Source organism: Colletes gigas, unplaced genomic scaffold (assembly GCF_013123115.1).
Source record: "Colletes gigas isolate AHSC1104 unplaced genomic scaffold, ASM1312311v1 Colletes_gigas_Sc00044, whole genome shotgun sequence".
Classification (NCBI taxonomy): domain Eukaryota; kingdom Metazoa; phylum Arthropoda; class Insecta; order Hymenoptera; family Colletidae; genus Colletes; species Colletes gigas.
The window spans coordinates 411,782-424,789 of record NW_025106673.1 but is presented as its reverse complement, the minus strand read 5'-3'; the positions used below and the strand labels follow the sequence as shown (position 1 = coordinate 424,789).

The 13,008-nt window shown below is 37.9% G+C and overlaps 1 protein-coding gene across 1 annotated transcript in view; it reads left to right on the top strand.

Moving 5' to 3' along the window:
* The window catches only part of LOC122403105 (ephrin type-B receptor 1-B), a 174,044-nt gene that overhangs the window by 146,829 nt on the left and 14,207 nt on the right, over positions 1-13,008 (top strand). The window lies entirely within an intron of this gene.

Here is a 13,008-nt window from a genome sequence, read left to right as displayed (position 1 = left end):
CATAAAAATGGCCCAATTTTCAAACAGCCATAACTCCTACAATAGTGAATATATTTGGATGAAACTTTCTTCATATAGAGCTCAAAAAAGTATTAGACAACTTTTCTGTAGGGCATCAAACAAAATTATTAAAAATCGAAAACTAATTATTAAGAAAAATCGACAAGGGGTTGCCTACAGTTTCGGCGAAAAAAAAAATTTTCAGATCATTCTGGAAAAATTATTTTTAGTTGCAGGAGTAAATTACAATAACAATTACAATTTTTCCAAAATGATTTGAAATTTTTTAATAACCTCTTAACAAAGCCTCGATCAACAAATTGGTATTCCCGATTTTTGTCTTATTTTGGCCTCTAGAATCCCCCATTAAAATATTTCCCAGAAGTGGGAAATACATGCATTTTGTTTAATTTATTATCAACAGAATCGATCAAATTCTGCCAATTCGTCGTTTCATGGAAGAATTCGATGTCACTAGAAAAGAATTCATTGTAAATACGTGCAAGAGAGTACGACTTGGACTTTAGCGTAAGTAGAATCAGTGGGTGGTAGGCAGACATATAGAAGCAACTTATATTTAATCGCAAGCATATCCGACAAAATTTTAAATTCAATTATCTCAAAACGAAGCCTCAAACGACCAAGTTTTATCCGTCATTTTTTATTTGCTCTTTTATGTAGAATCACCCTCTTCTGATGTATTATGTTTACACTGCGGATTTTTATGCGTTTAAAATATGTTGATATATACGTATGCAGAAATATAATATGTGTAAAAAACATGTAGTAAATGTATTGAAAATGTATTATAATAGTGGCTTTAAGCTTATTACTACTAGGTTCATGAGTGCTATTTACTATTATAATTTATATGACAATAAAAAATAATCATTTTTTTCATATTAATCGTTGACAATTGATAACGTTTATCGCCAAAGATTAATTTATATACAGAAAGTTTCTTCATTCTGAGTACTCTCTTAAAGAATATAATTTAAAAAATATATCTGCAAACACCTTATGCCTGAACTACTAGAATTGACGAAGTTATGGCTGTGTCATTGTTATAGGTATACAAAACTTTAGAAATGTTTCTCTCGATTTATCAGAACAGATGGTCTCAAAAAGACTAAAAAAACTCTCATACAGATATATCAGATCAAGACGTTACCGATTTACAGTTGCTTGTACCAACGCTTCATGCTTTGTTAAAGTATAACTTCTTAACAAAGCATTTATAGATTTTTTATTATATAAAATTTTAGTCTTAGTTTTTGTTGGTTGGTGAAATAATAATTGACGAAATCACAATTGTATATTCACAACACTTTATATACAATGTCTGTATATTGTTCGCTTTAGCTGCCGATACAAGACTGTACAGAGAGGTCGACAATGTGCACAGCACTTTTATAAAGCCAAGATGGCATCAATACAATGTCTATTGTATGATAACAGATGTCACGATTAGCCCCATACTCGAATTTCCATAATCTAACAGTTTTACTTGTAGAACGCACTGCTGAAGCGTGTACGGAAAAATGCGTAACACCCTGCATAATCTAGTAAACTTATTTGAAAGGGCATAGCAACGTAGAATCGTCCAGAGAATGAAGAATCAAGAGCAATTTATTAATATCTGAATAAAAAGATGAAAAATTGAAAAAAGATGGAAAAGGGTAGTCGATTATTGGCACAAGGGTTAAAATGTAGTTAGCGAAACGGGAACGATGGTAGATTCTTTTGGAGATGCGTCCCGATAACACGGCTTACGCCCAGAAGCCTCAGACGGTATCAAGCGTAAGAACGAGTAAGGGTTCGCCGTAAAGTCGAAGGTTGGAAAGAAAGTCTGGCACGGACGAGTTTTCAGCCCCACGTGGCTGAGCAGCCCTCCTCGTTACAGCGTGTGACGTGCCGTCTCGTCAGGGGCGACGGTCATTGGCGCGTTCAGCCCTTCCGACACGCGACACTGACGACACGCCGTAGCTAACTCGAAATATTACGACGCCGGTTAGGCTCATTATGGATGGATGGCTATCGATGGACGCGAGTCGTCGTCATCGGTGACACCCCAAGCGCGCGGAGACAACCGGTAAATTCCTTCGGCGACGAGCTTCGGAATACGTCTGTCTGGGCGGACAGCGCGAAAACGGGAGAGGCGTGGACGAGCCCAAGTTTCCTTTCGATCGAAAACGCGCATCGAGCTCTCTGGCCCCGGCCGACGACCGCCTACCGGATTCGTCCTCTGGCCTGACGCGATTATCGGCGATTTTTCCACGTGCGATGAATCGAAATACCAGCGGGCGCGGTCGTAATCGAATTTTTCGCCGAGATCCCGGCTGCCAGAAGTCGATCTCCCGATCATAAATCTGACGGCTGGAAATTGCTTCGCAACGTTTTCGATCCGTAGAAAGAGGACGATTTGTCCTATTCCCGGCAGGACGCGACGATCCCCCGGCAAAGAATAATCCGGGAATAAATTCTCACCCGATCGCGCTCGTCCGTCCCTCCATTCTCTCGCCTGGCTGTTTCCTCCCTTTCCGCGTACAAGTCCCATCCCCCGTACGGAGAAAAATCTCGGTTAACGCCCGAGACCCGTGGAAATGTTCCTTAAATGGTGTTTCTACCCACTTTCTTCGAACTGTATCGGGCCGAGGGTGCCGAATAAAACGGCTGCATCGAGTTCGCGATTGGTGGCCGGCCTAACCACCCTTATATTCTACGAAGGGTGCCGGCTCGTTGGGAAACACATATGTGTACTTGTTCGCCTGTCCCTTCTTCATCTACGCGACGAACTACTCCTATATACCGCTTCCTTCAAAAGAAACGACTCGCCTTTCCCTCTGTTCTTTCGCCCATCTAATATTTCGGGGCTAATCCGATGGATATACAGGACGTATCGTATAACTTTATCAGATGAAATGTTTTATACGGTTTCGAAACAGACATCCGCGCAGCGAACGTCGTACTTTCATTACGGAGACGTCAACGAGACGTTAATCGATCTCTGTTGAATATTTATTTGCTAAATAAATACGACAGAGTTTCGACCTAAGTATGTATTTAATTAATGTAATTTTACAAAACGAAAATGCTGTTCTTAGCTTGACGGTTTTTTGCTAAGCTTGAGGTTCGGAGAAAAAAAGCGAGACGCTCACGGGGTGCAATAATACGAGTGTCCTCCTCAGGTAGTACCGACCTTTGCAAGGGAGGGGACTGCACCAATGGATACAAATTTTCATTAAAAAAACATGCATGCAATGCTTATTCTCAAATCTCTTTGTTCTTTATCATCGGCCCTTCTCGCACCTTTGTACGGAAAGATCGTGTGACAAAGAATAATAATATGTCTTTCTTGCGCCAGAGTATACTACTTATAATATACAGATAAGTTACAAAGGCGAGGCACAGCTATACGTAGTAATTGGAATAGAATATACAATAACAGATAAAAATTTAAGACGACTATGTTCTTGATAGATTATCATACTATATTATAGATACTAAATAGTCAACAATTCTTGTCTGTGATCGACTGAACAACTGTCAGAACATAAACAGTATACAGAGGTGGGCAAATTTTATTCGCAGTTAACGAATAAAAATTTTAGATTCATTCTTAAATTAACTTCCATTTATGTTTCGTTTGTAGACATCCATAAATTAGAATCTATAAATGAATGTTTTAAACTGATATTTAAACGATCAAAGCCGGAGGCTAAATCTAGTTTTAGAATGAATTTGAAAATTTTATTCGTTAATCATAAACAAAATTTTTCCAACACTGACAGTATATGGGACGAAGACAATTAATTTACGGCTGTATTCGAAACAGTTACATTAGTAAAAGTAAATCATCTTCAAAGAATGTGTCATTGCACTTTGCCACAACCTCGATGCATTTGTGAATGGATTTGTGAACAGTGTAAAATTTCCTAACTTCGCTTGGAATCGAGTATTAAACCGCCACAATTACCAAATACACCCTGTACACTTCTACTATTCCATCCACGAAAACAATATACTAAAAGTAGAAGAACTTAAGATAATTCGAGCATAGTGAAGTTTATTTTATTTTGTTTACAAAATAAAGAAAATGAAAAGAATACAAAGTTATTATCTGAATATTATAAACTGGTGTCATTCGCTAAAACTTGATATAATTTTCCATAGAATTTTATTTGCACTATTTTTAACTACAATCAGAATAAATATAATGGCAGATCAGAGTACTCATATTTCCTGTTATGTGCGATAGTATATAGTATGATATAGGTGAGTTTAATTGCATTCGACTGAAAATAATGTGAAATAAGTTAGACAATTATTATTCACAATTATTATTCATATCAATCCACTGCGCCTCACAACAAAATTACTTAAAAGTTTTATAACTTTATAAAAAATCACTGTAAATGTTAAACGCTTTAAAGCGATTTCCCCAGCCATGCTTCTGAAACTAGTGGCAGTACTTCCAATCTACGAACTCGGTATAAATTTCACGCCTATTTCATATTTTTTTCAGAGGTTTTTCACACACATGCTACGCTTATTACATACTTTTTCCACACATTCCACTCTTATGTAACTTCGACCGTACAACCTCCTCCTGATATATCTTGAGTACCACTAATGACGACGACATAAATCAGATTTCGTATTAAATAGCGAAAATGTAGGATTTGCTTTACGTCGTCGTAACTTTGCAAAAAAAGAAAAAAAACTTTAAAGTTTACCGATTGAATGATTTATATTTTTTTATAAACAACCGGACAAAATTTTGTATCAAATTCTAGTGAGCTTCCAATGTAAATAGGAAACATACATATAGCAAAGATGAAAAAAGAGAATCGTCAGATTCCACTGTCTTAAAATAGTCTAACAACGCATATTAAAAATAGTTAAAATTTACACGTGTACAGTTCCAAAATTACTAGTGTTTTATCCATGACTATTAGAAGCGGCAAAGCTTCCTCTTTAAAATGGTTTTTAGTTTATGTCGATCTGATTTTCCATTTTGGAAATATCGTAATTTATGTGAAGGGATAATTTTTTTAATTTGACTGTCTGTCTCCGTCTAATGCATCAAACCTCTCTCTTGCACGTGAATCGTGACCGAATCACTGAGTGACGTAGTGTTTCCAAGAATTTATTACGCACTGTTTACTATTTACACGCGCGGTCATTGACCCGCGACGTCAGTAATGAAAAGTAAACAAACGCTTCGAATCCTTATATCTCCGGAACTAATTACGCTATCAACTCGAAACGAGTTTCATTTTAAAGGGTTCTTCATCCCCTATCCGTCGAATATATCCACTATTACTATGTATACTGTTTTCTATGTTTATTTTAAAATCTGCTTTGACTCTATGCACCCAAAGAAGTTTTGGCAATTGATTATACGACTGATGTGCAATAAAACTGGATTATAAATTGTTTATTTAATTGAAAATGAATATAAATTTGTATACAGGATGTCTACGTAATTACTGTGCCAACATTTTTCGTAAATAATTGTTTTCTCCAAAATTAACTATGGTATCAACTTGAAACAAAATTCCTTTTCAAGAATGTTTTATCCTCTATCCGATGAAAATTAAAAAGTTTCGACATAGTGTGTAAATTTTCCATATGAAGTGAAAGTACGAAGTATGCACATTTAGAATAAAAGTATCAAATAATTTTGTACAGATTTTAAAAATGCATACTTTAAGAAAAAATTTGCGATGTAAGAGAGAATGAGTATACTTGAAGTATCAGTAGGTTTAGTATTAATACCTTTTTTATTTATTAACAAAGTATAGAATTGCATTCAATCAATTCAACAATGTCCATTATTATTAATTTGAAAGGCACCTGAGTAAAGTCCTTAGAATTAGAACATGGTTATACTTGCGATCGAATTTGTTTATGAGAGATAAAATATACATAAGTGGAAAATCGAGCGATTTTAAGCATAACAGAAATGCGAAGTATGAAATTCCAAGGATCCACAATAAGGCCAAGGATGGAAGGGAGTGCTCGTAGGGTTGAGACTTATCGTTAGACCATGAGCTATAGACCAGTGAGCAATAATGCGTAGATCATATTCAATTTCACGTTTAGTAGAAGAAGCATCGAATGGGCTGTATGTGTTAATCATTTACATATTGTCGGCGTACGTGTGCGAGGAAGAATAATGACTGACAGTAAGTAATTCGGCTATGTAGGTACTGAATAATAAGAGGCCCAAGATGGAGTCTTATGGAACTATGCGCGAACCAGAACGAATGGCAGAGAAAGAAGGATACATATCGAGAGTCATGACCTGCTGAGTTCTATAGGATACTTAGGACGAGATCCACGATAATGCTACACTATTGTTGCAAAGTTTTGCAATTAATAGACTGTAATCCAAGGAATCGAACTGACAACGCGACGTGCATTAAAGGCGTGAAACAGGATACGTTACAGGATACGCGAAGTAGAATTTTGAAAGAAATTCGGGAATAGAATTCGGGTTGTTAAAATATTTGATTATATCACAGCTTTTTTGTATAGATTCAATGAAGGAGAATAGTGAGATAAAGCGTAAAGAATTTCAAGAAGAAGAACTTGATGATTTGGAACTAGGAATAATAATAGACTACTTCAGGCTAAAAAATTTGGAGCACCTTTTGACTTTTGTTGGAAAAGAGAATATGTCCGGATAACATGCACAAGCACCATATGTTTATGACATCATAAGATTGTTGTTAATATCGAGACGAAGACAGCAGTGTATTATACTATGACCTTGTAATGACCTTAAATTTTGACCAAACGTAATTTCAATGAAAAATTATTTCTTACAAAAAAAATCAGGTCATACAGAGGGTCGGCCAACCTTGAGAAAAAATTTTAATGGAAGATTCTAGAGGCCAAAATAAGACGAAAATCAAGGACACTAATCTGTTAATTGTGGTTTCGTTAAAAAGTTATAGAAACATTTCCGACCACACAGTATACTTTCGGTAACGAATTTTTTTCTCGAAAGTACGTAGGATTTCAGAGGTATGTGTATTCACCAAAAATTATTGTAATTGACTCCCGCAACCAAAAATAATTTTTCCAGAATGATTTGAAATTTTTTAATTTTATCGACTTTGTTCACTTTCCTGAATTTCTTTCTCGAAAGTGCGAAGGATTTCGGGGGTATGTGTATTCACCAAAACTAATTGCAATTGATCCCTACTAGAGAAACTAGATATTGCAGTTTTGAACGAGTATTGGGTACATACGTGTACATGTGTATTTAACAGTAGAACTACCAGAAGTGGTCAAAATGATTTGTAATTTCTAATAAAAATTGTAAAAAATTAACTCGACTAGATTTTTGCAAATTTATCGCAGTTTTGTATAAAGAGAACGGATAAACATTTATTTCCATTGCAGTCATCGTATTAATTTTTTTCGTACAAATAAATACACCATAATTGTCAGTAGTTCTAGTGTTAAATACACATGAAATAAGAATCACAACTTAAAACGTTTGAACGGCAAGGTAGGAAAAAGATCGAAACAGGTAGAAATACAATGGAAAAACGTAGGATCGCAGATATCTCGTGTATACGAAGAATCTTCTATAAATAAGATTGGTTATAATTACCGATTGGATCGAGGGATCGTATAAAAAGTTGCGGTTTAAAATAGCGGGCATGGAAGTAAAAAGGGTCGATTAGGCGATTCCGCGATCGACTCGGAAAAAACACAGACTGGCCGTGTAACGATGATCGCGTAAGTAATATCGGCTGCAAAGTGGCTCCGAGAGTCGTCGACTCGTCCGTAAAAAAAAGCATTTCGCGAGGCCGAAGGAGGCGCGGCGCGGTGCGCGGCGCTCGATCGAATCCCTGGCTCGGTCCGTGCAACTTGGCCCCAGAGTTAATTTAACTTTCGCGATTCCGCCAATCGCGTACTCGCGCTCGAGCTAGTGCCCGAGGTGGTGGCTCCTGTGAAACGGCCGGTAGAACGTGATGTGCACGTACCTCGAAGGAAGAGGATACGTGCGCCCCGTTGCAGCTAACCCCAAGGCCGAGGGGTGCGAGGGCACGAGAGCTCAATATATATTAAGATCCGCGAACCCTCCGCTAGACTGAAAGTTCGTCCACCCCACGCAACCCCCTAAGTCTTCCCACGAGCGTCCCTCCGCCCTCGACGGTCGAGGCTACACCATCGGAATTGCGATTATGGTGGCAATATTACGGCCGAACGACAGACAAAGACAGCGAGATCGTTTCGCCGCTGAGACCGCACACACAGCCACGGTAGAAGAAAGAAAGACGAGACTACGGGTACTCTCTCTTCTTGGCGTCTTCTCGCCCATCCTCGCCTGGCCGCGGAGCTTATTGGCTTTATTTCGAAACCGGCGGTTCATATCTATTTACTGGCGCGGCTGATCCGCGAGGAAATAGAAAACGGCGTGCGCGGCTCTCGGCCCGACGAGACCGGTCGTCTGTCTACCCAGCCCGCGGCTGGGGATGTGCTTGTGTTCCCGACAAATCGATAGCTTAATGCCTCGTTCGTGTAACGCGTTACGCTTTATTGCCGAGGACCGAGTTTCATGATTTCCCGGGAACAAGACCGCGGAATCCATCGCGAACGGGATAACCAAGCGGAACGCGTATTTTTCTCTAATTTCTTTTTCTAAAAGCACGACAATTTTCCGGAGTTGATCCAAAGCAATCGAAAACCGGAAAGATCGACAAGGATCAGCGTCGACAGTAATAATGTTTTAAACAACATTTTTTTAGTATCTAGTATTAAATTTCAAAAAATGCTTTTTACGTAAAAAAGTCTATGCCATTCAAGGTAATCTTTACTTTTTTAAATGGCACCATATGTTTTTGACATCGTAGGATTGTTGCTGATGTGGGGACGAATTCAACAGTGTATTATACTGTGTCCTTAAAATGACTTTGCTCTATTTATTAGATTTTTCGTTGTTGCTACAATTAGGCTGTCTCTATTTATGTTAAGTTTCGTGGTTTCCCATGTATTGGATGGAAACATATGGTCCGATTCGTTGACCACCGCGTTCTTCAGGTCTGTCTCCATTAGATATATGTCTTTGTGGATATTTGCAATCCGTTGTAGCAACCATTTTTCAAGTACACTAATATGTACTACACTTTTCTAGTCCAGGCACTGCATTGTATAGGATTCTAAATATAACAATGAAAATCGCACACACGTTGTTGTGTTTGACATAAGGAATTATAATTTTTGTCAGGAGTAACAAGACAAAACGTAATCGTAAATCTCACTTGTGTCGATAAACTAGATCAAGTAATCGATCGCCACCTGCTGAATTACTTATTGATTAGCAGTCTGTAATGTAATGTAACACGTGTCATACTGCTAATTGTTTTTCTCATTACTTGTTATAAATAAAACATTAATATAAAACACTGTGCAGTAAAAACCTCAACAATTTTCACTAAAAAATATCAGTCGACAACTTTGGTATAAGATGGTACAAGTGCAACCGACTCTAACGCAAAATCATAAAAATGTAAAAACTGTAAGTTAAATGCGGCACGTGTTCCTGTTGTCTAATCTCGCTGAAATTTTGCACAGAACTTTTTTTCACCAAGTGTCACAATCCGGGGGGGGCGTCAAAAAGTAATCGAGAGTCAAAAAGTAAGGGCCACCCTAGTCGACAGACATCGAGGACTCCCGTGCTCGACACAATTTCCGACCGAGTTAATAATCGACGATCGACGCGGAAGAACGATATTTTTCCCGGTGACCGGGGCTGCTGGAGGGTGCGGTCCGCGGGAAGAATATCGCGATCGTTACACGCGTCGCAATTAAACGCGACGACGAGCGGAAATATTTTTCCGCGGCCGCGTTCCGACCGTGTTCGGCCGCTCGCTTTTGCCTCTCGATTTACTCCTATCGCGATCGTTCCGTCAATGCGCGTTCTATTATCCGATGTCGATGCCGGCTGATAGATTCGCGTCCCGTCGATCGATCGATCGATCGTAGCTAATTGGGAGATAGAGCGCCGAAATCCGGCGAATTTGCCGCTTCACGCGATAAAAAGCGAAATTGCCCGGGAGCTCTCGTGCTAATCTCGCATGCAGCACGCTAACAAAGCCGAGGCGCGAAACACGTTAACCGATGTAATTAATTTCATTTAAAATCTCCAGCGATGCTCGAAAGCACACGCGGGACTTGGACATCGATACACGAGTTACTAAAAGGAATTTTAGTTTTGTTTGCTTAACGCTGAACTTATCGACGCTTCGTGTATTAAAATATTTATAATATCGAATGCAGATAAAACATACAGAGTGTTCGACCACCCCTGGGAAAAATTTTAATGGGAGATTCTGGAGGTCAAAATAAGACGAAAATCAAGAATATCAATATCAAAACGAACGATAAGGAAAGAAATATTCAAAAATTCATTGTATGTATACTATAACGAAAGTCATAAAGTTAAATGATGTTAAAATAACGTTGTATGTAAAAAATTCTAAACGAAATTTAAAAAATTGCCTATTTGACCGGTCATAATAACTTTAGTCTTAACTGTTATGTCTAGAATTGAATTACTATTTTTTACACCCGTGGCTGAGGAAGTATCAAAAATTTTATTATTATTATTAAGATCGAATAATTCAATTTAACAAACAATGCCCTTTTTTACTAACTTATACAGCTGGAACAGACTCGTAAATACAAACAAATAACCAATACACATTACTCCTTCACCCTGTTGAAAATTCTTTTTACATTTAATCATTTTAAATTACTACTTTAATATAAATTTTATAACGCTCGTATGAAATTAAAATAAGCAAGACTGTACAAAGAAGCAAATTTTGAACATAATTTTAAAAACAAAAAACTCATGGACAATATTACGAAAAGATTGGAATAATATTATTGAAAAAAATTCCGAAAAATAATTGTAAATAGAGTTCTACCCTTAATTTGTACGATTGTCGTGAAATAAAAATTTTGAATTGTAAGTTAACATTTTGGTAAATTCATGACATACAATATGTGTTACGTTTCCTTTATAATGAAACAAATAACTAAGTTTCATTTTATAATTTTCATCGCTCCACAGTGTTCATTTGTTTATATTCTACTTTTGTCAAGTGTCCGGTGATTTATAGAGGGAAATGTATATAAAAATGTACATCTTCCGACAAAAATTAATTTGATCGAACTCTTATGTTTCTACATTAAATTAAAGTCATCAAGCTACAAAAAATCGTAGACAAGCTTCTGATAGTATAAAAACATAAATGCCAACGCTATTAGAGAGTCGATAAATAAAATTTCTCACAGAGTATGTTACGCGAAAGGTGTGACAAATAAAATAAAACAAGCAGCATAAAATGAACCTCAGAGAAAAAAGTTGAAAAAGAAAATAAAACTAGCAGAGGAATAACAAAGAATTACCTTTGGTAATATTCAACGATGAAAGCCTGTAGCTCTTGAATGAGTTAAAGGTTCGTAAAGAGTGACTCGCGGGAGGGAAGAGAGAATGAGTTATAGTAATAAGAGGAACTGTCGGAGAAAGAACCGTGGTATTTGGATGTACGATAAATGGGAAAAGATAGGTCGTTGTCGCGTCTGGTGAAAAAGAATTCATCGCGGCGATGATCGTGTTTTGTAAGGAAAAGCTCGGGTAAATAAGAAGGCGTTGCTGTAGAGTGGATTTTGTGTATCAAAGACGAAGTTTTTGTCCCGCAGTTAACTAACCGGATTGCTCAAAGAGTTCTTTGTGCTAATCGTATACGAGTACAAGGTTTAAAATGATTAAATTTAATTAACCAAAAATAGTATAGAGACACAGAAATGATCAGAAGCAAAGCAAAAGAGAGCTTATGATGAATGAAAGCAGTTTATTACGGGTAAATTTCAAAGCTAGAAACGTAGGACTTCGCACTTTCGTAACTTTTAATACGGCAATATAATAAAGATATTATTTTATCAACCCTTCTAACACTCTGTTTAACAGAAGCAGACAAATAGAACTTTTTATTTTGCGCACGCAATGAAACGCTTAAATTGTATTTAAAAAATTGTAACAATTGAAAACTTTATCATCCATACATGGGTGACAAAACTTTTCACTTTTTGGAACTGAAATAAATTTGAATACGATTAATAAATTTTAGTGTGAGATTTTACGATTGTCTAAAATTTTGTGCGATTTTGGTGTAGTAGTCAGCGTGTTATATAATTACTTGCTGTTTCTTCCTAAACTTTTAAAAAATGAATTCACTGTCCGGTAATAGGGGTGGTCACGATAATTGGGTCTCTCGCCAATAAAGTCTGTACCTACTTGAATCAATTCCTACGGCTATATCCTTCGGCCAATGTCGCAATTTTTCCCCCGTTCCTTTTTCTTTTTCACTACTAATGAGTAATTTCACGGGTGGGGGGGTCGCGCCGCTGGGAAATCCGGCTCGCCGAAAAATTGACGCGGCACGTTAAAAGAGGACGTCTCGGCGGGATCCAATTAAATTCCGCGGCGTTAACGACGCGCGTACTCTGTCTTTTTTCGCTTCGCGGTAGCTCGGAAGGCCCCGGCGAAAGAATGAAGTAAAAGCGCATCAAAAGAAACGAGGAAAGGGAAAGAGAGAGACGTCGAGGGAAAGAGAAACGAACGGGGGTGGAATTTACCGTGGTAACGCAATTTCCCAAGCGATAAAGCTCCGACGGAGGCGTCGAAATAACATCTCTAGAAGTTTCCTTCGTTCCTCTAATAGTTTTTGCGCGCTACAATATTACCGCGAGTCTTCCGCGTCTCAGGATTCTGCGGCGACGGTGGATGACCGATTTCCTCGATTCGAGCATAAATTGTGTAAACACCGGTAATTAACGTTGCGCGATTTGCTCGGATTTTGTTCGATCGTCGACGAGTCCTTCGTCCCTCCGCGTACCAAGACGGACGAACTCGTTTTTTTCACGGGCCGCTCGTCATCTTTACCCGTAATAATCTCTTTGTGCTACCGAGTAACC